Genomic DNA, 27,757 nt, shown 5'->3' on the forward strand with positions numbered 1-27,757 from the left:
AACGCCAAAGTTATTAGACATAGAATTTTCAGAAATCCCATAGGGAAAAAATCCTAACTATATATACCTACTGGCGACCGCCAGTAGGTAATATGTATATATATATAAATATATATATATATATATATATATATATATATATATATATATATATATATATATATATACTGTGCTAATGTATTACAGAAGGGGCAGCACAATTATATATTTATATATAGACCCTTCTGAAATTTCACAGAATGTGCAGGAAGTGGGAACGTATGCTTGATGTACCTCCAAGGCATTTTCTATACCGTAGCCTCAGATTTCTATTCTCAAAACCTTGTAACTTTTTCTGGCCTTCATACATCTAGTATGATGGGCATCTTTGAAGGTTTTTTAAAATTCAACACTGTTTGTTTTCCCAGGACGATACTATCAGAGTCCTGGAGGCCCTGAAAAGGCAAATTACCAGCCGACACGTGTTTCGTCAAGCAGGCAAGGAGCCTGTGACTCTTCAGGGCTGTAAGCACAAATGGGGCCAGCCCCTTAGGAAGACAGGACCCATCTCTCCGCTGCCATATCCCAAGCATTGGCTGGTTTGAGATGGATGTACCCGCCCGTCTCTGAGTCCACAGTGACTCACTATCGCTGATTCTTTCAACCCAGACCCCAGACGCCGGGTCGGAAATATCACCGGCTATACGGACTGTTACCCCATTTGTGCTTACAGCCCTGGAGAGTCACGGGCTCCTTGCCCGCTTGACGAAACACATGTTGGCTGATCATTTTCCTTTGAAGTTACCTTTCAACAAAGGAAGGTCAAACACAATCTTTTGAAGAATAAAAAGACTTTCTATTGTGTCCACTTTGTTCCATTTAATACCTATTGTGTTCTTTTGATTAAGCATGATACATGTATACACCTTGCTTAACGTGTGCACAGGATTCTTGTCACACTCAGTGGTTCCTGCGGGAAAATTTTTTCATTTCTACATCCCCACTTCTTACCCGATATGATATATATCTTTCAGGGGATCAGTCCTAGACCTCTGAGATGTATGAGGTTATTTACGCTTATTGGTAGTTTGTCCCTTTTGAATATTCCTTTCAAATTTCCGTGTTGATTTGACACTCCATCTCTGGACCCTTCCGGGTCTATTTCCCTTTGTCATATGAAAACCTTTCCTTTTAAAAGCACATTTTCAGCTTGAATTGCCAGCACTTCCACTTTCTTGAATGGCCTCTGTGATGCCTGACAACAGTAACAGCTGTTTACTTCAAGTATTTCCCAGAGACTCTTTGTTTATGTTTCTATATGAGGACCTTAGTGGATATCCCTTTCAGGGTCCGAGAAACCATACGTGTAATTGGCTGTAACTTATACCACATCACTCACGTCCACGCGATGGCGTGTGCGGACACACACAGCCCGCCTACTTTTCTTGACTTCCCGGATGCTTAAAACCATTTGGTTTCCAACGTTCATCTACCAGCGGGGCCCGGTCACAAGAGGGACGACGCAGGTACCAAGCAAGCGGGTGCCTGACAGCGAAGGCGTGAGTTTCCCACATATCGGCATGAGATAAATAGCACTTTGCATGTCCTGGCCTTGTAACTAAATTTGTTTCTCTCGCTTTCCCTGTATCTGTAGGGTGTGCCATTTTGCCACCACCCCCCTCCCGAGATCCATGGTGTAATAAGTGATTACACAGCTTGTAAGATATACTCTGGATTTCAACTATCCATGCGTGCCCAGCAGCACTGGTTTATAGCCGTGATTTACATAGTGTTGAATTTTCACTGAATACTGATTACCACTTAACGCCGCTATGGGCATATTAAGTGCAACAACTCCTTGATAGTTTCTCACATATTACTGATTACAGCTAAAACGCCACAGTGGGCACTCTGCATGTAACTACTCTTTGGCATTTCTTCCTCTTGATAAAATGCACAACTAACACGCCTGGTCAGTGTTACCGTTTCAGTGTACCATGAAGAGCACAAGTGTATATTCTGTCATGACATACTTAAGAATATCATGTCTAAATATAACTTTTGTTTGTTTCTCTTTATATGTTCGTTTGTCAATGTCTTTGTTATTTTCAGTGTAAACTCGGTTCCTCTCAACACGGGGAGTACCTGACTATTCATGTTTTTATGATATTTTTCACACTCATAACCTCAGATTAAGGTGGGCCTTAGCGCGCCCATACTGCCGAGGTTCACCTTTTTTGGGTCCTGATGAATGCCTAATTAATTTTCACACATCGGCAGAAATATGTTGACCACACACTAGTGGATATAGCTGAACAATTGATTCAGTCATATATCCCACATTTCGTTTTTATTTATGTTGGATTGGCCAACTAATAAATCTTCCTTTTTTTCTTTACATGGTCTAGACATTTTTAATCCACTATCACTTATCACAAGTCACACAAAAACCAGCTCCGCAGTAATTCTGGTATTGCAGCATACCAGGGTGGTATTCGACTTCTACTTGTGGGGCCCAATGATGAAGCATGCCACCAACTAGGTTGGTGAGTGAGGGCTTTTTAAAGAACCTAGTTGGATTCTTTCGAATGAGGCACACTCTTTCGTTGTTATGAATTCTTTAAATGTGCCACACACATTTTGATCAGAGGAGATCTGAGCTGCAGTTGGTTGGAAGAATTGATAGATTAAGATACCAGATATCTGTATCAGGCGATAGATCGTTGCAGGGACCATCTTTGTTACTCTGCAATGCTGGAATATCTGCAATGCTGGACAATGCCACAAGCAGGAGTCAGCCTGCCCTTTCGTCTAGGTAATCAAAAAGAAATATTTCTGCAGGTAAAGGTAATTTTTTAAGGGTTACAATATGGAAGGTAACTGTGTGCACATCATGCCCCACGAAATCAATGATTGAGTCTGTATAAATTTAGATGTAGACATTGATAAAAGAGAATCTGGATATAGAATATTCTTATTAGTGAACATGGAAGGTAAACATGGAATTTAAGCTGATTAGGCTGTTCGGTGCAACACACATGGTTTTCCCGAATCATTCTGTGGATTCTGGCTTTATTAGAGCACAAGCAACATATGAATCAAACATAAGTATATGGAATTATGACTTCCAAAACTCTTCCTAGGCAAGGTGAGACCGTTTCATGACATTTATGGAGAGGATTGTTATTGAACAGGAGGGCTCTACACCTGGAAGATTTTGAATAAGCCATGTCTTGTAAGTAGTCTTTTTCAGATGAGTGATGTACCAATTATGCAAGTGATTTTAGGCAGTATTCCAGAAGTGCTTAATTTCTGTATGGGACATCAATTGGCCAACACATAAGCAATATAGCATTACAAACTTCTTTAGAGAGTCATACTGCTTTTTATTTGCCCATCAAATGATACCATGGGCCTCCAGGGGAAGTGTATAAAAGGAATGGTTAAATGATGTGTTAGAAAGACATTAGTAAAGATCTCTGAGCCTATCAGAGTTTTCTGACTCTGGATCATATTTACAAGCCCGTAGCGCCACCGAAGATTGTCACTTTTTTTATGCACTGTGGTGCTGTGTACTAGCTCATAATTACAAAGCCACACAAAGCCACCCAGCGTAGCTTTTCATGGCCTTGTAAATAAGGCCCCTTTTCTCGTATAACTTTGCGTGAAAGAGGCATGCATTGGGTGTTGCAGTGGGCGTTCCAACACAATACCCTTTGTTTTTTTACGATGCCTCAGATTTACAAAGATGTATAAATTTGAGGTAGCGCCAAAAACTAACACCATTGATCAGCAGGCATTAGAGTGGTGTAACATGGAGAACAGGAACGGCCCGTGCAGGTAAGAGCAGTGGGGCAGTGGAGGTGGGGTTTGGGGGGACTATAGAGAGGATGTTATTTATTTATTTATTTAATTTTTACTCCTCATCGTCATCTGGTGAATCCCTCCTACCCCACCCGGCACCACTGCTCTTACCTGCTCCTTGTGGAGAAATAATTAGATTTCTCCACATTGTTTCTCTTTCTATGTGTGCTACATTTTGCCTGTTCAGGCCTATTCAGGTGTAAGGAAATTTCCTCCCACTACTCTTAAAGCAGTCCTGGTCTATTCAGCCCAGCCCTGACTCATCCAGGGAAGGCAGGACACACCTCAACCCTCTTAGACAATCAATCTACAACTCAGCAGAGGCACATAAGATGTCTGACCAAGAAAACGTCTACTTTCTAAAACTGGCATTTTCAAACCCACAATTTAAAAACCATTGTTATTAAAAGATGTGTTAATAAATTCTGAAATCAGAAAACAAAAAGCCATCTTCCCATCTTGTCCCCATGGGAAGTTATACTTGTTGGATAGATAGCCTTTCAGAAGTGATAAACAAGATACACTGTATTTCACTACCAGGGCATGTCACACACACTAGTACATGTCCTACATTTCACATACACTACGCCCTGGCCATGGGGATACCCTGGGCCTACCTGAAGGGACCCTTACATGTAAGAAAAGTGAAGATTAGGGCTTGGCTAGTGAGTGCACTTGACAGGTTGACATGGCAGTTTGAAACTGCTTGCAGACGCTGCAGTGGCAGGTCAGAGAAACATTTAAAAAGTTGTTTGTGTGGGTGGCACAATCCGTGCGGCTGGCCCACTAGCAACATTTGATTTACAAGCCAATGGCACACACACAGTGAACTGTACTAGGGACTTACTAGAAAAGCAAATAAGTCAATCATGGAAACACCAATCCATAAACACAATTTGCATAGGGAACACTTGCACTTTGGTACTGATTAGCAGTGGCAAAGTGCCCAAAGCATCTAGATCAGCAAAATCGAAATCCAGCACACAGCAAAAATACAGGAGGCAGAGGCAAAAAAGACTGGAGAAACCATGCCAAGGATGCCAGGTCTAACACTGCCCATGAGCAAAACTGTCCTTCTTGGCTCCGAATCCCCAGATATCTACAAAAATAGTGGCACGGCAATGAACGAGTGTGCCAATACAATAATAGAAAACTAAAAACTATGTTCAGACAGAGGGCTCACTCAGAAAATGCATGTCAGTGAAAACTACAGGCCAGACCGCAAAATTTACAGCGGTATTCAGAACAGCTAAAACAATACGAAGAGCATGTTTAAGAAAAGCAACTACACATACCATAGGTTTGAAAAAAAATGCACAAATAAAAGTGCAGAAATATTTCTAAAGTCAGAAGTGTCTCTCAGATATGGGATAAAAAACCTTCTGGTGTAGCAACAATAATATCTACCAAAAACAAGGTTTGCTAGTGTTTGCAGGGAGTGCTCATAACAAGAATGAATGAGAATACATTTAGGATCAAACTGGCCCAGTGGAATAGAAAGTTGGCTTCTGATCTGGCCCAGCCTGAATCTAGTCGAAATACCAAGTCCCAGATTTTTTCGTCCATCTCCAAATATGATTCCATACCTGGTGTAGTTTATACCAGCAGGTGCTCCCTGTTTGCAGGCTTCCTCAACTCAGGCAGTTCTTTTTCCCCTCGTCTATATTCTCTAAAGCAGGATTTAACCCAGCTTTCATCCCTCGCAGTAATGTTAGCTTGCATAAAGAAGATTTCAGGATGGCATAGCTTAGTACAATTGTCCTTCATATACTTTAACCAGGGGATATAGAGACCCTTGTCACATAGGAGGCAGTCCCTAATGATCTACATATTCAGGGAGGCCTTGGGAGTATGCCAAATCGAGCACCATAATATTGGCAGTTTGAGGTTAATGTCATTGACAACATATGGTATTCCAAGTTCCCAATTCACAGCGTACATTGGTGACCTTGGCCACACACCGAAGATACACCTGCATACACCTGCATAATTTGTTTTCCTCATCCTGCAGATGTTTGGCTGCTTTATACCCCAAAATACCAGAATCAAAAGTTAAAATGTATACACACTTCCTTTTATAAATCTCTACAAGGGGGCTATGGGTTTATTTCTAATTTTGGTGGCCAGCCTAAAAAGATAGCCAATCAAATTACAAAACATAAATCTTTTTTAGTTCCCTGAGAGTCAAATGTGACCCCAAGGTATGGAAATGTGTGAGTTATCACAATAGGGGTTCCCCAGAGTGGAAGACACCATGACTTCAGATGTTTTTGGGCCACATGGCATGACAAACGTTTTGGCTAAATCTCTGTCCACATCTAGCTCATCCATCAAGCTAACAAAGACATCTAACCATTAACTGAAGACCATTTGGTGTTGTTGACATTAAAACAGAATCATTTGCTTATAGAAGGACTGGGACATTTGAGCCATACACTGTTGGCATGTCCTTTCCTCATACCAACCAGGGTGGAACCCGATTCGTTACTATGCAAAATAAATAGGATTGGCCCCAGAATGCATTACTGTCGGACACCTCAACACAGGCAGAAGCTCTCAGTACATTCGCTATTCGACCAAAATGTAAAGTGGTGTTGAGGGCTAGGTGGAGGGTACGTAAGAAAGACACCAGGCCAGTGTTACGCCCCATTAATTCTAACACTTCCCACAGATTGGGTCAAACAATCTTCAGTACTATAGAGTATAGTTGGAAAGCGAGTTTTGACTGGGTGCAAGAGTTTTTTTTCATAGTGATAAATTAAAGCTAATTTCATAGAACATTGAATAGGGAAAATAAACTGAATGATGAGGAATGCGCATCCTTTCTGAGAGGATATGCTATAGTCATGTTTACAGAAACAAGGTAAACAGAATTTCAATAGGTTAAAAGATTTGTGGATGTTAGTGTTAAGGGTAAAAAAATGGCAAAGAGTGTTAAAATGAGTGCTATAAGCATCTTCATTGAAAAAAAAATTGAAGGTCAGGTGAAATATTTGAAAACCTCTGCGCAGAACTTGGCATGAGAATCAAAAAACAAGCCTTTAAGTAAGCCGTTGGATATTAAAAATGCATTTCAAATGGTGGATTACATAAGGATGGAAATTTTAAAAAGTTTTAATTTCTTCTATAAGTTATCATTAATATTTCAACCATCAATCTGTTTATAGTTTGAACTATGAAATAGAGCTCATGTTTGTAAAAAGGTTAGATTTAGAGCATCTCACAGAAATGAAGGGGACTTTGGAAGTCACATTTTCTTCATTGTATGAATCCCAGTTGGTGCAAGAAATGAGAACATTGCCAAACGTGACATGATTATGTTAAGTGGTAAATTTGACATCGCTTTATCAGCTGCAAATGTTTAAAAGCGTATTTGGATTTTTTTTATTAGATCAATTATTTTATTAAGATTAACAATTTGCATCTGATTGGGAGATGCAAAATTGAAGTGAACAGTGGAAGTGCCTACAATGTGGAGGAAAAGACAATGGGTATGAGTTTGGGAGAAGGGTGTTCCCTCAAAAATGTGATGTGTATTTTCTCTCCCTTATTGCACGTGTAATAGGATGTGATGCATTTGTAATATGGTGAACAGAATATCATCACAATTGTGATGGAGTGATCCATCCATTAAACTTTAAATCAGGCACAGTATTTCCTAATGGTCTCCTAGTGGAAGGTGTCTTGAAAATCATAGACAGAAAGCAAGGCAGGGTCTAAACGTGGTGAACAGTAGTCCATGAGAGTGACAGACCTAATTTCCTCCGCCACCCAGAAAGACTGATTGCCGTCCGCCGACCTTTAATTCAGATCCATGTTTTCTAGTATAAATGTTTGGTAAGCTCAAATATAATACATGTTTGTGCAAACTGTGCATGTAGTTTTGCTTGTGCTGTATGCACATACACAGAGCTTTCCTGTTACTTGTATGGTTCCTAGCACCCACATAGTCCTAGTGTCCACCATGCTCCTCAGGTATTTGTAACCCAAAGCTAAAGAGGACAATTATCATTGTGTTTCATACTTGTGTAAAGGTGAGCCATGCTGGAACAATTCCCAAGGACATTCAAATAGATTCATGCATTCCTTAGTGATAGAAAGTGGGTATAATGGCAAGCTATCTCTCGCTGTAGATCTGTGTGTTGATTTTTGCGCTGGGTCAAGTGTGCTGCATTCTTATGTCATATAATTCACTCTGCTATTTTGTTGAAATGGCAGATGGTTTATGGATTGGTGAGGTTTTATGCTAATAGTTATACATTATGAGTTGCTATAGGCTGTTACTGTGTTAAGTATAAATATACATTGGTTGGAATGCCTCACTGAATTGTCAAAACATAAATATGGCTTGTGGCAATGTTATGTGCTTGATGAAGGAAGGGGTGGCATCTAAAAAGAACTCAGCGTACTATTTATGAGTTACTGAATAAAGTAAAATTAAGAAATTGTAACCTATGATAACAGGATAGAAAAAAATTCAGAAGGGAATCTATTTGTTAGCTTTGTACACTGAATTAATGGTTATTTAAGAATTTTCTTTAGTTATTTAACAGACAGATAAGTTGCCAAATTACTATAATTCTTACATCAATATTCAGTTTGTACAAATGTTGTCTTCTCCAATACAGATGGTTGTAACACTTACTATTTCTTTTATCATGGAACTAAGTACAATTTACTGAGATGTTTATTAGAAAATTCTACTGATTGAAAGTATATCACCACAATCCCTAATTGTGTATATTATTCTTAAAAATCATATCAGAGGTTATCAAAAAGGTAACAAACGCAAATCTCTTTTAATCAGTAATTGCAAACATTGATGATAGCGATATTGTTGTAATCTCTCTCTTTCCCCCCCTGGTACTTTCCTCTTTGTTGTTTCCTTCTTCTCTTATCCCGTTGGTACCTTCCCCTCTTTTCCCCCGACCACCTCCACCCTCTTGGAACGTTCCTCCAGAGTTCACTATAGAATGTTGTAGAGCCTGTCAGTTAAGGAGAGTGGATGACAGAATAAAGACGTTCGTACTCACCTCTGCCTCAGAGTAATTTTTTCACAACAGATATCTACAGTAAGCCATGAATAACTTCTCTAACTTTTAGTGAGAAGAACTATGTCAGTCAATTGAACAGGGTTGCGTTAGAGTTGAAGAGACCTAAGGCACCTAAAAAAACCTCTTACATTTGGCTGATGTATTTGTAGCATGTTATAAATGGGGGTCTCTAGTTTGCAGAGGTAGATACCTTTGTCCACATAGGGGCCATTGCTTCTAGTCAGGGTAAGGGGGATACACACTTTAGATAACCCCTGCTCACCCCCTGGGTAGCTTGGCACGAGCAGACAGACTTAGACCTAAGGTCAAGTGTAAAGTATTTGTACTCAATACACACAGTAATACAGTGATAACATCACAATTGGACTCCACACCAGTATAGGAAAAATAAAGATCTTTATATAAACTCAGTAAGACCAAAATGGCAAAAATCCAACATACATGTAATAAGAATATGACATTAAAAAGGTTTCAAGCAACTGGGTCCATAGAATACTTTGGATGCATGATTTCTCACAAAGTACCTGTAAATGCGTCAAAATTCACAGGGCCAAACAGCCGCAGAGATGGGAAGCGTCGAGAAACAAAGAGATGCATCAGTTCCTGAGACCATGGGGAGGCGATGTGACAGTTCTGCAGCACGCAGGAGAAGTGATGCGTCAAATTTAGTCTGTAGGGGGAAGTGATGCATCGACTCCAAGACGGTTGTGGTCTGTGGGTGATGCGTCGGGAAAACTAGCTGTACAGGTACGATGCATGGAAATCCGGGATGCATCGGTGATCGATGCGGTGGCATTGAGCAGCGCTGCCTCGGTTTCTTTAGCCGCAATCCCTCGATGCGTTGGTTCTTGCAGCAGCGACAGGCGCTGCATCCTTTCGAAAGTGGCGCAGCGATGCGTAGAGATTCTTCTCCCACAGTGGTGCTGCGTCTGATAAACAGCTGCAAGAAGAGCGATGTATCAATTTCTTCAGTTCTTAGAGTTTCTTCCAGCTCCCAACAGCAGGAACAACCTCCATAGGCCTAGAACTGTAATAGGCACCTCTTGGCATGTCACAACTCTCAGCAGCAGAGTTCATGTGAGTTGGGCTGAAGTCTTTGCGTCCCTGAGACTTCAAAACAGGAGGTCAGCACATAGAGGTCCTTGGAGATCGTCTTCAAGCAGGGTCAAAGCAAAGTTCCAGTATTTATCCTCTCCTTGGCAGAAACAGAAACTGCAGGCCAACCCCACACAGCACACATGAAAGGGGCAGTACTCCTCCTCTCAGCTCTTCAGCTCTTCTCCTTGGCAAAGGTTCCTCTTGAGTCCAGAAGTAATCTAAAGTTCTAGGGCTTTTAGATCTAATACTTATACCCCAAAATGTATTTGGCCTCTTTGTGCCAGGGTCTCTGAGCCCAGTGCAAACCAGTTCTGTCCTCACTGGTGCAGTATGACTAGAGAGGGTGGAGACAGCATTGTGCAAGCGAGACAGGCCCTATTTAGGTGCAACAAAATAACCTCCCACTACTCTAAATTCAGCCGTAGTCTATTTAGGTCAGCTCTAATACATCCAGGAAGGGCCTGGCACACCTCACCCCCCCACCCACACCCAGTGACTGTCCACAGTGAATACATATCCCCAATCTCTGTCACTTCAAAACCAGACGTCGATACACAAATTGGCCAAGGCACACAAAATGATTAAACAAGAAAATGGCTACTTTCTAAAAGGGACTTTTTCAAGCATACTAGTAAAAAAACATCTTAACTAACAGATGTGTTATTTAATTCTGAGTACAGAGAGCCTAAACTTTATTTCTATATCTTGTCGCAATAGGAAGTTATACTTGTAAGATGTTACAAAGTATTTCCCATTCTATACTATGGGGCAGATAGCCTTTCAATAGTATTTCACTACCATGACATGTCACACACACCAGTATATGTCCTACCTTTCACATACATTGCACCCTGCCCATGGGGGTACCTTGGGACTACCATTGCCTTACATGTAAGAAAAGGAAAGGTTGGGTCCTGGCAAGTGGGTGCGCTTGCTAAGTCGACATGGCAGTTAACAAACTGTACATAGACACTATAGTGGCAGGTCTGAAATACCTTTTTAGGGATACTAATGTGGGTGGCACAATCCGTGCTGCTGGCCCACTACTGTAAAAACCACAGGTGATGGACAGAATGCAGAACAATGTCATACATTCACCCCAGTACAGAGATCTGGGCCTAAATCCATCGTTTTTTGCACTCCACACCACCCCAGTTCAGACATGGCCATATGCAAATCAGTCTGACCCTGTGCCTCATGGGAACAGTCCAGCCCGAACTGCCAAGCCATGCCTTCCCTGGACCGGAAACAAGCTTCCGAGGACCGGTTTCTGGCATTCCAGCCGCCTTCAGCCCGGCTTGCTTGAATCCAGTGGTGTGGAGTGCATGGGACTCACGTCTGAGCATACCCATCCCACTCGGGGTGACAAATGCAAAAACCACAGGTGATGGACAGAATGCAGAACAATGTCATAAATTCACCCCAGTACAGAGATCTGGGCCTATATCCATCGTTTTTTTTGCACTCCACACCACCCCAGTTCAGACATGGCCATATGCAAATCAGTCTGACCCTGTGCCTCATGGGAACAGTCGAGCCCGAACTGCCAAGCCATGCCTTCCCTGAACCGGAAACAAGCTTCCGAGGACCGGTTTCTGACATTCCAGCCGTCTTCAGCCCGGCTTGCTTGAATCCAGTGGTGTGGAGTGCATGGGACTCACGTCTGAGCATACCCATCCCACTCGGGGTGACAAATGCAAAAACCACAGGTGATGGACAGAATGCAGAACAATGTCATACATTCACCCCAGTACAGAGATATGGGCCTAAATCCATCGTTTTTTTGCACTCCACACCACCCCAGTTCAGACATGCCATATGCAAATCAGTCTGACCCTGTGCCTCATGGGAACAGTTCAGCCCGAACTGCCAAGCCATGCCTTCCCTGGACCGGAAACAAGATTCCGAGGACCAGTTTCTGGCATTCTAGCCATCTTCAGCCCGGCTTGCTTGAATCCAGTGGTGTGGAGTGCATGGGACTCACGTCTGAGCATACCCATCCCACTCGGGGTGGCAAATGCAAAAACCACAGGTGATGGACAGAATGCAGAACAATGTCATACATTCACCCCAGTACAGAGATCTGGGCCTAAATCCATCATTTGTTTGCACTCCACAGCTCTAATTCATCCAGGAAGGGCCTGGCACACCTCACCCCCCCACCCACACCCAGTGACTGTCCACAGTGAATACATATCCCCAATCTCTGTCACTTCAAAACCAGACGTCGATACACAAATTGGCCAAGGCACACAAAATGATTAAACAAGAAAATGGCTACTTTCTAAAAGTGACTTTTTCAAGCATACTATTAAAAAAACATCTTCACTAACAGATGTGTTATTTAATTCTGAGTACAGAGAGCCTAAATTTTATTTCTCTATCTTGTCGCAATAGGAAGTTATACTTGTAAGATGTTACAAAGTATCCCCCATTCTATACTATGGGGCAGATAGCCTTTCAATAGTATTTCACTACCAGGACATGTCACACACACCAGTACATGTACTACCTTTCACATACATTGCACCCTGCCCATGGGGGTACCTTGGGACTACCATTGCCTTACATGTAAGAAAAGGGAAGGTTGGGGCCTGGCAAGTGGGTGCGCTTGCTAAGTCGACATGGCAGTTAACAAACTGTACATAGACACTATATTGGCAGGTCTGAAATACCTTATTAGGGCTACTAATGTGGGTGGCACAATCCGTGCTGCTGGCCTACTACTGCAAAAAAGACAGGTGATGGACAGAATGCAGAACAATGTCATACATTCACCCCAGTACAGAGATCTGGGCCTAAATCCATCGTTTTTTTGCACTCCACACCGCCCCAGTTCAGACATGGCCATATGCAAATCAGTCTGACCCTGTGCCTCATGGGAACAGTCCAGCCCGAACTGCCAAGCCATGCCTTCCCTGGACCGGAAACAAGCTTCCGAGGACCGGTTTCCGGCATTCCAGCCGTCTTCAGCCCGGCTTGCAAAAGGGAAGGTTGGGGCCTGGCATGTAGGTGCGCTTGCTAATTCGACATGGCAGTTAACAAACTGTACATAGACACTATAGTGGCAGGTCTGAAATACCTTTTTAGGGCTACTAATGTGGGTGGCACAATCCGTGCTGCTGGCCCACCACTAGCACTTGATTTACAAGCTGGCTCGCACAGTGCACTTTACTAGGGCCTTACCAGTAAATCAAATATGCCAACCAGGGAGAATCAATTGTAACAAAATTTACACAGGGAGCACTTGCACTTTGACACTGATCAGCAGTGGCAAAGTGCCCAAAGCATCAATGAAATTCAACATAGCATCAATCAAACAGGAGGCAGAGGCAAAAAGTCAGGGGAAACAATGCCTAAAATGCCAAGTCTAACATAGCTGTGCCACTACCTTAATGACTGGAGAACTCAGAAAAAACATGTAATGCAATGAGTATTCACTGGACTATCTCTTTACTTTCATGAACACCTTCAGACAATGTATCACTTTAAATTTGGTCTTACAGAGGTAACCAAATCAGGTTATCTTGTTCTACCTGGCAGGGAAAGATAAGCATCTGATCACTAACACAATGTATTGCTTATTCTTTTGCAATACTTTGTGAAGGTTGACACTTGGGGGCCGGTTGCGATGTCGGTGGGATGGACACCGACGTGCTGCCAGTCTCACTGACATCTACAACCGCGCCAGACCGCAGCATTATGATGTAGTCAGTTGGATCAGTTTGCCCCAGGGACCAACCAACAGCTTCTGATTGGCTCGAGGAGCTCGTCAGAAAGTCGATCAGATCGCTTTCCCCGCAATGGAGGCGGTGCCTTCTCAGGCATCGCTGTGGGGATTATGATCCACCTTTCCACCAGTCATTTCCTGTTGGTTCTTTTTCTGACTTGAAAAAACTGGCGTAAAGGCTTTTTTGGGGCCCCTAGTAGGGCCCCTGTTCCGCTTGGCCCTCAGCTGTGGGCCCTGTGGGGCATCTCTGGTGAATTCCTAAACATCCCTGCCGCGTGTGGTAGGCACATCATGGTGCCTGTCACAAGGTGCATGGACGTTTACAAACATGCCTTTTGGGATTAAGGCTTGAGCTGCGGCCCTTTACTGGGCCACAGCACAAGCATCAATGATAAGAGGCATGTTTCTGACTGCCTACACAGTGGTCGGATCATAATTTGGCAGGCGGAACTGCTGACTACCTGTAGGCCTGTCCGGTTCCCGCAACAATGGTGGTTGTAAGCTTGTCCGACTGCCATCATAATCAGCTCCTCGATGTTCAGTTGTCCCCTGAGACATAATGCATTTTCTTAATAATGGCAAAATTTGCTGCATAAACTATAACCTCCTCTAAATCCACTTTTTCCACCTTAAGGTGCTTCACTGAGACAACTTATGTCTCCTACTAATTCTACTCTCTTCTAATAAGGGTGTCAGGTTTTTCTAAAGAACATCAACATTCAGTTCTCCCTCTTACCTTCTAGCTCAATAGGCAGCACTTTCAATTAATTCCACCTCTCCTGGTATCCTGGTGGTTCCCTTGAGATTAGAGTGTCCACCACATAGTACCACAATAATGCTTTTATCTTACTGTACTGAACTTGCTCCAATAATTCAAGAGCCTGGAAGCCTTCTCATGGACTAACTCATTGGGTCGGTTTTTAAAATGCAAACTCTACCCTGGGAGCACTTTAAATAAATGAGATCGAGTGTGCAGCTCCCTCCCAGTCTTCAACTCAGTCACCACTCTTAGTCTCAATTGTCAACTACCTCAAACAGGTTTTCAATCAGCATTAGCCAAACACTGCACAATGACGTCATATTCGCACTGCAGCCTTGGTTGGCGCTAGGATGCTCCCTGAGCGAAAGCACACCCTTTTGAAATGTAAACTTCAGAGCGTAAGAATACGACTATCATTTGGTTTGTTTTCAACTGGTTACATTTTAATGTATTTAAGACTGTATCCTAATTTATATATCAGTACTATTTTCCAGAGATATTATGGATTATTGTTTTTTTCTTTTGTTTAATATATTATGGAGTATTGTATTGCCTTTATGCCACACCAAGGTTTCAGTTGATTGTTCTAGTCATATAATCGTCACAACCCTTTTTTTACTTGTTAAAATTAAATAAAAACGAAAAAATTAACAACACATTCTAAATAAAAATGAAAGCACAGGCCAGCTGCAGACGAATTTCACTTCTGTCAGGCAGTTGCCAAACTCAGAAATCCCAATCGTGTGGGCGTGAAAGATAGCGAGAGGGAGGAAAAGACATTCGACAAAAGTGGAACATTCGCAAATACTTCTGAAGGTAAGTCAAGTACAAATTTCCCGAATTTCTAAAGACGCAATTTTTTGGTGCCTGTGTGAGATCTGTAAAGCACACTCTTATGAAAGCCGTGACCTTAACTAACTGACATCGAGCAGCAATGGAGGAAATTCCAAGAGAACGCCATCATGTCAGGCAGCGCTTATCAATTGCTGGGCAAGGAAGACGGTATATAAACAGACCTCTGAGGTTCAGGGCTAAGTTGCTAAGAGACTGAGGCGTGCTGCCAACCGAAACACAAAATACTATAAGTAGCCAAAGCATTCTATTCACTGCACTGCTTTATGCAGAGATGCATGTGGGGTGAAGGGACTGTCCAGCGATATTTTCTATTTGAAGAGCACCAGCCAATGATTTTCCTTCCCTCTTTTTGTTTGCTGATGTGGTTTTTAGATGTATTTTATTTCATAATCCTCTGTAAGGTACATAGGCCCTCATTTATGAAAAGTGACGCATTGCTGCGAGAAAAGAGCGATGCGTCACTTTTCTTTGCATCCTTCTTGTGACACCAATGATGCGTCATATTTACAGTATGACGCATCATGTTGCAAAGAGTTACAGATACGTTAATATTTCTGACGAATCTGTAGGCGCAAAAATGACACATTGCTGGAGTGTGTCACAAAAGTGATGCAACTCGAACAATGGGCCATTTATACATGGACAAGTCCCATGGTAAATGTGCTTGCGTCAGTCTTACGCCTGCCATGAGGCAGGCGTAAGATATTGACGAATTTTGTCCTAGAAGTGGCGCAGTGAAATCTTATAGATTTCACTGCGTCACTTCTACGACCCTTTCCTGCGTCCGAACACCCCCCGCCATACATTATACCTGACGCAGGTATAATGTGGCGCAGGGGTTTACAAAGTGACGCATCTACCTAGATGCGTCACTTTGTAAATATGGAGCAACATGGCTCATTTTTTACACCGCTGGTGTGTCACTTTTTGTGACGCACCAGCGGTGCAAAATGACGCAAGGTCCCATAAATAAGCCCCATAGATTATAGCAATATATCACACCACTGAGGGCTATACCGGTTGTTAAAGTCCCTGAAGCTGAGGTATAGGCTGAGTCATAGGTGAAGGGTTATAAGGCTATTTGAACATTCCACCTACTAAGGGTAGAATGTTCTAAATAAAAATAAAAAAGCACAAAAACAAACCCTGGAATGTTGGAGCTCCAGGCTTCTGCCAGCCATTATAAGCCCAGAGCTACTCCATTGTCTTCAGTGGAGCTCTCAGCATTCCAATGTTCTAATTCTTGCTAAATTTGAGGCATTCCTTCTTTCCAATAGTCTCACACATTGAGAGATCTCCTGGGACAGAGAATAAGGAAGAGAGAAAGAATAGATGAGAGATATAATGAAGAACAGAAACGAGGCCTAGAAAACTAGAGAGAGACTACTGAAGAGATGCTAAGCATCACCCCAGGACATCTCATCACTAGGTAAAAATTAAACCCCACCTCCACTCATGCCCAATTGACACCATGCACCCTTTCATTCCAGCTGACATCACAAAACTTCCCCCTTGTCTCACCCATAATCCTTGCTGACGCGTTGGAGGATGGCTGGAAATACTGAAAGTGAACAGCGCCTACATTTGTAGCTCTGTTTCTGCTTCCTCGGCTGCTTTTCTGCTTCCCCAGAATTCAAGGTAGAGAGGACAGTGTCGTGTGAACCAGAAAAGTCATAATTTGTAGCAAATGCCTCCCCTTATTAACGTCAATGTCCACATCGTCATACTTCTATTCGTAGGCAGGTAAGGGAAAGAATCCATATGTAAAGATAATAAAAAAAACAGAGTCCAAGCCTAACTGACATTTGTGAGCAAACACGTCAAAATACAGAAGGGGACAATCTATGGCAAAAGGATATGACCTAGGAAAAGTGCACATTCTAAGCTGCTTTTTTGTTTAATGTGTCCAAATAATAACATTATTTTTGTGAAAAAACTTTTTTAGATTGCATTTTCTATGTTTGTTTAGACAGGATTGTGTTCTTCTTGGCACTATGTTCATGTGCTTCCATTGGAAAGATAGTTTGTTGTTAGTGTAAATAGAATCTTTTATTAAGCATGTGTTGAGATAGTAATCCAGGAAATTGCCTGTGAACTTTGCAGTGAGAGCCATCACCTTAAATTCAAAAAAGATTAATTTTTAAAGCAAACTCAGCAGTAAAGTGGGGGCGAAGATGCCTGGTGAAATGGGGGACCGATTATAGCACTCCGCACTGCTGCAGTGCTACTTTGCAACACATGTTGCATCCAAAGGAAAGAATGTAGGTGAAAAATTGCACTTCATCCGCCCAGCGTTTATGTTGCCTCTGCCCCTTATACTTATATTCCAATAGGACTTATGTCACGATATTGAGGCCACGAATATCGAACTGCACATACCACCTTACTTGATACCTCCTTCATATCATGATGGTAAGTATACATTGAAAAGTATAGATTTACTAATATTAACTCCACATCTACAGTTAATGTATGTTGTGCAGATAAACAATATTTAGCAGTTGAAAGAAGTGCAGCTCTACATTTCAATGGTACAAAAAAGCAGCTTCCAATCTATTAACAATTAAAAAACAATCCCGTTTTTGATAACCAATGTGCCTTGCTGACCCTTTCATTGCCTACCTGCAATTTGACAACCATTTTAGTCTGAAATAACTTCTGCACTACACTCTTCGCTCTTTGAATCAGGGCAAGAACTGCTAACATTCACATAAATTCACATGACCATGCTGCACAGATTTGAAAGTCCAGCGATCGAGAAGCCACACCCATTGGTGTTGCGGCAGGCCGCCACGCCTGCGCCCCGCTGCAACACTGCCAGATCTGCAGTCAGCCTGCACGCCGTTCCGGCTGGAATACAGCTCGGGCAGTGCTGCTGCGACAGTCCCATGGCAGTGCCTTTCTAAGGCTAATAGCAAAGCCTTAGAAGGGCACCGCTGTCGGAGCACCGGTACCTATTCCTGCATGGACCAAAATGCACAATGTTGTGCATTTTGTTCTGTGCAGGAACTGGGGGTGCATGCCTACACAGGGGACACACCATGTGCCCCGCTACATGCACCCTCATGCACAGAGGCAACGGGGGCCCTTTAGGGCCCCCTCAGTTTTCTCACCACCACCCTTTTCATGGCGGGCTCACTGCCATGAAAAGGGTCGCAGTGAGGAAGCTTATAATATGTTTCGCAGTGACAGCCTCATACTGCTGCTCCACCGCCCCGGGATCTGGGATCCTCAGCACTCGTGGCTGTCCTGTGGCGTTCCCACCGCTGTAGTTGTAATACAGCAGGTGGACCGGCAGTTAGGTGGTCCAGGGACCGCCACCATGGGTTCGGCGGGCCATGAACCGCCAAATTCATAACTCATATTTAGACCCTTAGTATCCAGTCTGATGGTGTCCTATCTCCAGGTGTGCTGAGAAAAACCAGTGATTGTGAGCTTGCCTAAAAGGTAAACAGGAGTGCTGGTTGTGATATCTTTGCAAATGATGCAGCTGGTTTTAAAGATGGTAGGGGCCGGCAAGGGGAGCCTGCTCTGAGTGTGACTGTTGCTGACTTTCTGGATCTATTTTACATCTGCGAGAAACATGCAGTATTGTTGCATTTGTTGTACCTGTTCTTTTTGAGGGCAGCTTGAATTACTGAGATACTTGATGTATCCTTTATGTGCGTCTAAGGGAATCTTAGAAAACTTTTCTTTGCCAGTGCTTGTTGTGTAACTCGTTAAGGAACGTGGTTGATAACACAAAGAGAAGGAAAAGAAAATAAATGCTGCCACCCTTTACTTCACACTTCTGACACATAAATATAACTATTGCTACATCTCCACTCACCACCCCCGGATCAGTCAACTTTGGAAACTCAATAAAAAAGCAAGGTTTAATTGTGAAAATAAAATAATGATGCTGTATCAGTGCCAAAATGGAGTAAATATTCTTTCCACCGTTTCGCCATATTTCTGATGAATTGTAAAAATGGGGTAAACTTAATGTGCTCTGTTTTTCTTGTGCTTAAATAATCATAATGAATTACACAGATAAAAGGATGATCTAGAGTCCATGGACCACTAAACTTATGGTTCTGCTGTCCATTTTTGAGGTGGTGGAGACTTCAGGGGGCATATATATATATGCTCTGGTGGCGATATCCCTTTGCCTTATTTGCAAGGGGGCATTAAGCTACTTAATGTGGCTTAATGCCGCAGTGTAAATTATGCCCCTATTCCTGAAGTGTTGCAGTGGGCATTCTGCTGCAACACCCATTGCTTTTTGAAGCAGCCCTCTATTTACAAGGCTGGTGTAAATATGGAGATGCGCTAAAAATAAAACTGTGAAAAACCTGGTCTTAACCTGGCGCAACAAGGAAAAATTATTATTTTCTCCTCACTTCTGCATTCTGCAGCACACATAGAAAGAGCAAATCACCATTAGTGATTGTTCATGCGCAGTAAGGGTGTCTTCCTTCACATAAACAATAATTAGATACGGGCAAGTTGCAACTTCTATATGCGCTTCATTCTGCAGCACACAAAGAAGTTACAAATCGCCATTAGTGATTGTTTATATGCAGGAAGGAACAACTTCCTGCACATGAACAGTCATTCCCTGCATTGCAGGCACCCTTGCACTATGCTGCAAAGGGGCCTGCGATGGTGCTAGGCAGCTAACTTGTGCACCAGCGCTAGGGGAATGCAGGGCTGCACCGTATTATTGTAAATATGGCACATCCCTGTGTCTTCAGAATGTAGGAGCTCAGCGTTACCAATTGTGGCATAGCACCTCCCTCCACCATCAGATTTCTTATGGCACAGCTTCTGCTGTTTTTGATCCAGAGGCCATCAGTGAAATATTGACCTATCGCAATGGCAATGACCCACTGGGTTACTTCAGAGGAACTGAATACAGCCACCACATGAGGCAAGCAAGACCAGGGTGGGAAAAATAAGCAATGGCTCCGACATGCAGGTCCCTGCACACCATGGAAACTGATTGGTCCTTTTTCTCAAAGAAACTGTCCATGGCACACACAGTTTTTGTATGTGCCTACAGCGAGTTCGCTGACTAGAGACACACTTCAGATACATTTATTCTTGCCAGTGTCTCCCCTTATTAGTGTGCTCCAATAGACTCTAAGAATGAGGCACTGGGAGTGCACAAACAGGCAGTGAGCAACAAGAGAATACTTTTCCACTTACAGTTGGGACCTGTCAAAGGACTGAATTGTGTAATTTATATTCTAAAAACATTCTTTCTATTAGGTTGTTTCTTATTTTCCGCTCATATTGTTTTGCAGGAATTACTTCTTCTATCATAATGTTACTTATTTTTGTCTTGTGTATAGCTTATTAGAGCCAGATGTGTTTCCCGATTATTTTTTAAATGCCTAAATAGACATTCTGCTCATCTGACTTATTTAAGGTCTCCTACTTACAAACTATTGGAACAGATGAGAAATATTCACCTCTAGAGTTAAATTCCATCGAGGCGATCTATCAATGAGAACTTCTCAGGAGGAGCCATGCAACTTATAAATTCTCCTGAAGAACTTAGCTTTTTACAAGTGCCTTACGTTATATTGCACTTGTAATTGTAATAAGATAGGGGTTATATTTGACACTTTTGTGATGCAATATCCATCTTCCAAATTCTAAATCAGGCCTTTGATCTTCAAACCCGAATGAAAGCAAGAAGAGCCAAGGCCTTCCTCTGGGATAATACATTTGTGAAATAAGACAAAAACATTCTGACATACTGACAGTGATAAGCATGATTTATGTAATCCATTCAGAACAGCAAAAAAAGGCTCAAACTGGATCAATTTATCTCTGAACTGCCTATTGTTTTGTGCCGAGTTTGGTAATGATTTCTGTTATGTTCTCTTCTCATGTTGGGACACCTTTGTGCACAAGAACATTTCATGGAGGCGATACATCTTTCTATGTGTGCTGCAAAATGCAGCAAACATTCAACGAAAAAAAAGGAGAAGAAACAAACATATTTCTCCTTGTTACGCCTGCCCTAGGGAGGCAGGCAGTTGTGACCCATTTTCAGGTTTACAGATACTTGTAAATCTGGGAATGCATCAACATCCATGAGTGTTGCGTGGGAACACCTACAGCAACACCTATGGAAGGCCTCCAAAGATTGTACTTGGGCACACGAAATTACAGTCCAAAATGGCAAAAAGTGCCCATGGGGTCTTTAGATTTGCAGCCAAGATTAGGGATAGACGCATTAGTGACATGCTAAAGATCTATTTATCAAGATGCGTGTCCATTGCCCTCTACGGGGCTGGGGTGTGGGGATATATCCCTAATGGTAGCCTCCGAATTGAGGAAAATATTTTCCTCAAAAAACTTTTGTGTCTACCTAATTCTGCCTCAAACGATTTAACCCACAGAGAACTAGGGATCAACTACCTGTCAGATCTGATATTACTAAGACCGTTAATGTTATGGCGTTCGATCTGGCTAAAGGAGGAGTCAGCCTTGAACAGAGTTGTTATCAGTGACTGTCTCTCTGTTGTCAACCATCTTAAGATTCCCTGGTTAAATTATATTATACGTAGTTTCCATGAAATATTTCATATTAACATTGTGGCTGATCACTATACTGCCTCCTCATTGTCAACACATGATATGAAGAATATATTTATGAACCACGGGGCAGAAAGGAGGAAGAGTAGTACTGATCAATTATCTACTTGTAGGTTTTATAATAAATCTGGGGGAAATTAGGGTTTCCAAGCTTATTTAAGTCAAGTAACCAGAGCCTCTCACTGTTTTATTCTCACCAGGTTGAGGCTTGGACTTGTTCATTATCTGGTGGCTTTCCCGTCTCCCAAAAAACACCCAGTAGGCCCCTGCCCATTTGATGGCCAATCAGCACAATGTACATTGCACTTTCTTTTGATATGCAATCTTTATAGGAATTTACGCATAGCCTTTTTAAAGCCAATTCTTTTAAAATATGGGGTCTGCACTGTAAATGATTCAATGACATTGCTTTTTAATATGCATAACCCAGATATCTGCTTTTTACTGCTACCTTTTTATATAAATCAATGCATTTAACTTTTTGTGTCTTTAACTGGAATAACTACCTCTGTATTTTTTGTCTATTGCCATATGTGTATGCTATTTTGTGCTTTTATGGTCATTGTTTTATACGTACCGAAAAAGCTTTATGAAATGAAATGAAAATGCCTCCCTGAGGCAGTGAAAGGCAACACAGTGACTTGCACTTATGTTTGTGGCCATGAAAAGCCACACAAATTGGCTTTGCTTGGCCTCGTAGATAGGCACTGCTGGTAGGATGTCTTCACCATGAATCTCCCTTGTTGAACACATAGATCCTGTGAGCTCTGGAGGTTTTGCCAGTGACATTGCAATTTTCATGTGCTGCTTTATTTGCCTGAAATTACATTAGAGCCTGGCACACCTCGGACATTGGTGGCTAGTTTCATTACTTTTCATTTTTTTTAACTCTCTAAGGCCTGCCCTCTCAACAGTGGTTACTTTAATTATTTTAGTTATTTACTTTGTATTGAGCTTTAATAGGAATGATTGCTATCTTAACTTATATTTTTTTTACATCGCACATTGGTAATATGGGCCATTCTTCAGAATAACAATCCCCATGCAAGTTCTTGCAGCACCCTCTATGTTATTCCAAAGGTCAGGGGTGCCAACAATAGAGTTGATGGATTAGCCTGAACCCTTTGAGAGGTATTTAGAAGCCATTGATGTGAATGTATTTGTGGAAAAGGAAACCTGGCCTGTTGAAGCAGTCAGAGCTTGAATGATACTGAAAGGTGAGGGAGAGCCGTCAGTTAGGTTATGTTATGTAAAAGAACGTATTATGTGCACGAATACAGGGAGGTGTCTTTTGCACTAAAACTAGAGTAAGCCCAAAAATGTCAGGAACCTAGTTCTGGAATAGCCATGTTTTGAGACCCTTTCTAAATAAGGCAAGTGAGCTCCAAGCTCTGATATCCATAGGAAGTGCCCAGTGCTCTAGGTGTTGAAGTACAAAGCATTTAGGCATTGTCTGCATTATGTTCTGCTGTGAAAGCTAGGAGCCATATCTGTTTAAAGACTGCACGCGGTTTGCACGGTGAGTTGTGGCGGCACTGACGGGGAGACTCTGGAGTTAGCGGCAATTGGGCTAATGTCCTTTATGAGGTTCTACAAAATTCTTTTAAGATATTCAACTAGATTGATTAAGCAGATATTCTGACTCTTTTCTGCAAGACTTTAATGAGGTTTTGAACTTAGTAAGTGTTAGTGTAGTGGAGAGTGGGACTTGGTTCTATTGGTGATAGTGGTATTTTGACATATTGGCAAATGGATTGCAGCTTTGACACATTGTGTAAATATTACTGACAGTGATTCAGTCGCAAGACTAATAACTTTCTCGTACACTGCACCGGACTGGTGAAAGTTTACGCAGTGTGAGGTAGGAGGCTCATATGTGAATTGAATGCACAGGAGTTGTGGGAATTATAATAGGGCTGTATAATATGTTCTCAATTTTCTTACAGAATCATTTGAATAAAATATATTTGTAACATGAGTAGTGTTCTGGAATCTTTGGTGATGCTCCTGTGTCTTGGCACTATGGTTTTGACAATGGTTATGGTAATTTAATATTTGATACGCAACATAATGATGAGGAAATGGTATTTCTGTCGGCTTTTATTGTGAGCATATTGTGGCTTTTTTAGTTGATGGTGGGGCAATTGGCATATGACACAAGGAACTACAGATGTACATTTGAGTAATTTATGAATGATGAACACTTTAGGAATTAAGGGCCTGATTATGAGTTTGGGGTCCATTGGACTGCTGAACCCGTGGTGGAGGTGGGGTGGTGGTCTGGGACCACCGCACCAGTGGCCTGATCACTGTATTACAAATAGTCGGACCGTTTTGGGACTGTGGCAACTGCCAGGGAACAACCTGGTGGTGGCGCTGCTGTCTGGGGCAGGAATATGCTTGGGAGTGCCTCTGCGGCATCTTCAAGCATATTCCAAGTTTCCCCACGCCACCCTTTTAATGACTGTGAGCCTGCCATGAAAAGGCTGTCGGTGGGAAAACAAAGGCCCCTGTTACCTCTGTACACTAGGATGCATGCAGGGGAGCACATGGTGTGCCCCCCCTGTGCCCATACACACCCAGTTCCTGCATGGCCTGGACTAAATAGTCCATACCGCGCATGAACTTGCTTTGGTTCTCCCATTGTGGTGCCTCTTTCAAAGGTACTGCCGTGGGAACGCCAAAGACCACCCACCGGACCAGGAAAAACTCTAAATCTGGCAGGTAGCCAGTGGTTGGCTTCGGCAATGCGGGTGCCGGGCGGTGGCGTGCCACCCCACTCCCGCACTGCCAAAGTCGCAATCAGCCCCTAAGTGTTTACTGTTGTGATGATTATGTCTAATACACTACACTTGTATACACATTTGGCTGGTGCATGGGTTTCCACTATACGCTTCTCTGATTTTGAGATGTGGCATATGCACATTATGTCTCAGGGTGATTGTTTTCATGCTGAGGACATGTGTTTGGCCCATGTAAATTGTGCATATCATTTGCGTGTGCTTAAAGCTGTGTTGCTGTTTATGAAACCCTAGGGTTGTTTTGAGGATGTTGGGTGGGAATTCTCCCTTTTAAGTATCCCATCAAGTTATCGATAGAGGTCTGGGGGCCTATTAGGATGGGGGTTGGACTTTCGTCCTCCAACTACCCTAGCGGTGCTGGGACCGGCCGCCAGTGGTGCTACGGTCCGGCACTGGCAATTAGGATGCCACCGCCACAGTGGCAGTGGCATCCCCATCCACAACATTGTGGTGGGCGGTGCACACAGCACCGCCCGCCACAATGCTGTGGCTGCACTGTGTGCATTTGCAGGCACAACGTAGCAGGCACCACGCGGTTGTGCATGCAAATGCTGGGGGGTACCATAGGTATCCCCCATGTGCACCCCCCATGCTCCAATACCCTGGGGGCCCGCTACGGGCCCCAGCATGCAGAAACCGCATGCCTTTCCATGGCGGCAACACTTCCATGGAAAGGCACATCACTGCATGTATAGTAATATGGACGGCGGTGTCTTGTAGACATCACCACCATATACAGGCCCTCTTCTAGCCGGTCAACTGGAGGAAACCGGAATGCGGGCGGAGGATAATGTCGGGCGGCTCACCACTGCCATGCGGATGGTGGCGATCCGCTCGACATTCTAATAGACCCCATAGTGTGCACTGTAAAGTGAGCGCTGGAATTCCCAAAAATCCCCTTGTATCAGTAGTCAACCTTTAAGGTTGTTGATGAAGAAGGGCTTTAAGTGTTTATAGTTGAGGGAGTGCCAGTAAGCTTTGAGGAGATAAGAAAGTGCATAGCTGGGGAAGTTGTTCTTTAGCCGTTTGATCTGTGGGACCAAAGCATGTATAGTTTGGGTGCGGTCCAAGTGCAGGATGGGGTCAGACATGAAAGAGTTGTTGCATTTGCATCACATATCCTGGAAGGTGCAGAAAGTTGTTATTCCACCATCGAGAAAGAGAGGCATTGGCATGCTCATGGAGTGTGCAATCCTTAAGGGACTCTTCTCTGGGTACCGTTTTGATCAGGAAACAGATCACAAACAATTGGTGGATTTCTTCTTGACAAAGACTACAAGCAGAGCAACACTCCATATTGCAGAATGGTACATAGGTTACAAGAGTACTAGTATTATATCAGGAATGTACCTTGTTAAAGAATGTGATACTTAATGAAAATGATAGGAGGACGTGCCTAGGTTTTTTCTCTGAATCTCACTGTGTGTATGTAAAGAACGTGATAGCGCCATGTTTATCTATGGGCCCGCTTACAACTTTTGGAACAGCATGTGGTACGTCACCGCCACTCTCCCCCTACATGATTAAGAATTTCCTTCTGTCTTGCGGACTGGTTTTTGGTGTTCCCATAGCAGTGTCTCTAAAATTGGACATCGCAATGGGAATGCCAAAAACAGTTCCTGCACGGCATGGACTGTATAGTCCATGCTGTGCAGGAATTGGTGTGCACGCACATATTGGGGCACATGTTGTGCCCCCATGTGTGCATCCACATGGCTTGAGTTGCACCAGCTTTGATGGGAAGAGTTCATGGGAAATTGACAGTCATGGAGTTGCTATTAAGATTCGGTGCATTCAAGATCATTATGTGTAAATGCACAGTGACAAGTTTAAGAAAGTGTCTTGAGTAGTCAAGGAAGGGGATTTTCTAAGAGTGTGTGTGGGAGTTGGTAGAAGGAAGGCCTTCCTCAAATGGTCTGAACTCAAGGAAGTGATTGAGATGAGTGTTAGTTACATTGTGTTGAAGGATGGTAAATGTGGAAAATGAGGAGGATTGCAAGTTGTATTTACCTTCAAAACAAGATTTGGTCCGAGGATTTGGACATGGACATGAGTGAGGATGTGTGTGTGAGTCAGCGCATTGATACAGAAAAAAACTAGGAAGTAGGAAGATTAATTATATAAGCAATTGGAAGCCTCATTTCTTGCTTATCTGGAGCAGTTCCCACGTATTCTTTTTTGTTTCCAACAAAGTTTCACAGTTAGTGCCAGTGTACCTTGTTTCAGGGTTTGCCTGGTTTATATTTCCTTCTAGTTGTTTCCTTGTGCATTATACGTTATTAGGGTTCCACCCTTCCTTGTTTTTTCTTGCTGTTTAGTTGTATTTTTTCTTATGTGGTTATATTTTCTCTGACATATGTTTTTTTGTGTGTTTGACTAGAATTGATCATCTTCTTCATTGTTTATAACTGTATATGGAGAAAGGAGGATATGTAATGTTATGTTATATTCTCATGTTGCCTGAGCACTTTAAGGTTAGGTTATTTGGTTCTACAATGTATATTGTAGTGTTATGTTAATTGGATTAATACAGCTCATGGCTACCGTGGCAGGGTTTCGGACCGCTATGCTACCAAAACAAACCCAGCTACACATAGTGAAGATGAAGATGAAGAATGTGCCTTCCAGGGGTTGGATACTATTGTCTTCTCTTCAACAAAACTCCTATGATTTACCAACAATGTGTGCCTCTTTTTAAAATGTTCCCCTCCCATCATTCCTGCTCTCTCCCTTTTTCACCTACTCCAACAATCTTGCTGATCCGTCCACAACTAGATCAAAGTAAAGGAGAAATGCTGGAAACACATTTTAGGACACTTACACTCCTTCGAATAGTAGGCAAGATGGAGCAGCCTTATTCTACAAGGCCAACAAAGGGTGTTTTCCTTACCCTCCAATGCACCCTTGTGCTTTCTTTTTTAACACCCTCACCATATTTGCTACTTCAGCTAACAGAAAAGATATTCACATAATCAGCACACTGAGCACAGCAGTCAAATTAGCTATATCCCCAATGGCCCTTTTT

This window comes from Lissotriton vulgaris, chromosome 5 (genome assembly GCF_964263255.1).
Source record: "Lissotriton vulgaris chromosome 5, aLisVul1.2, whole genome shotgun sequence".
NCBI lineage: Eukaryota > Metazoa > Chordata > Amphibia > Caudata > Salamandridae > Lissotriton > Lissotriton vulgaris.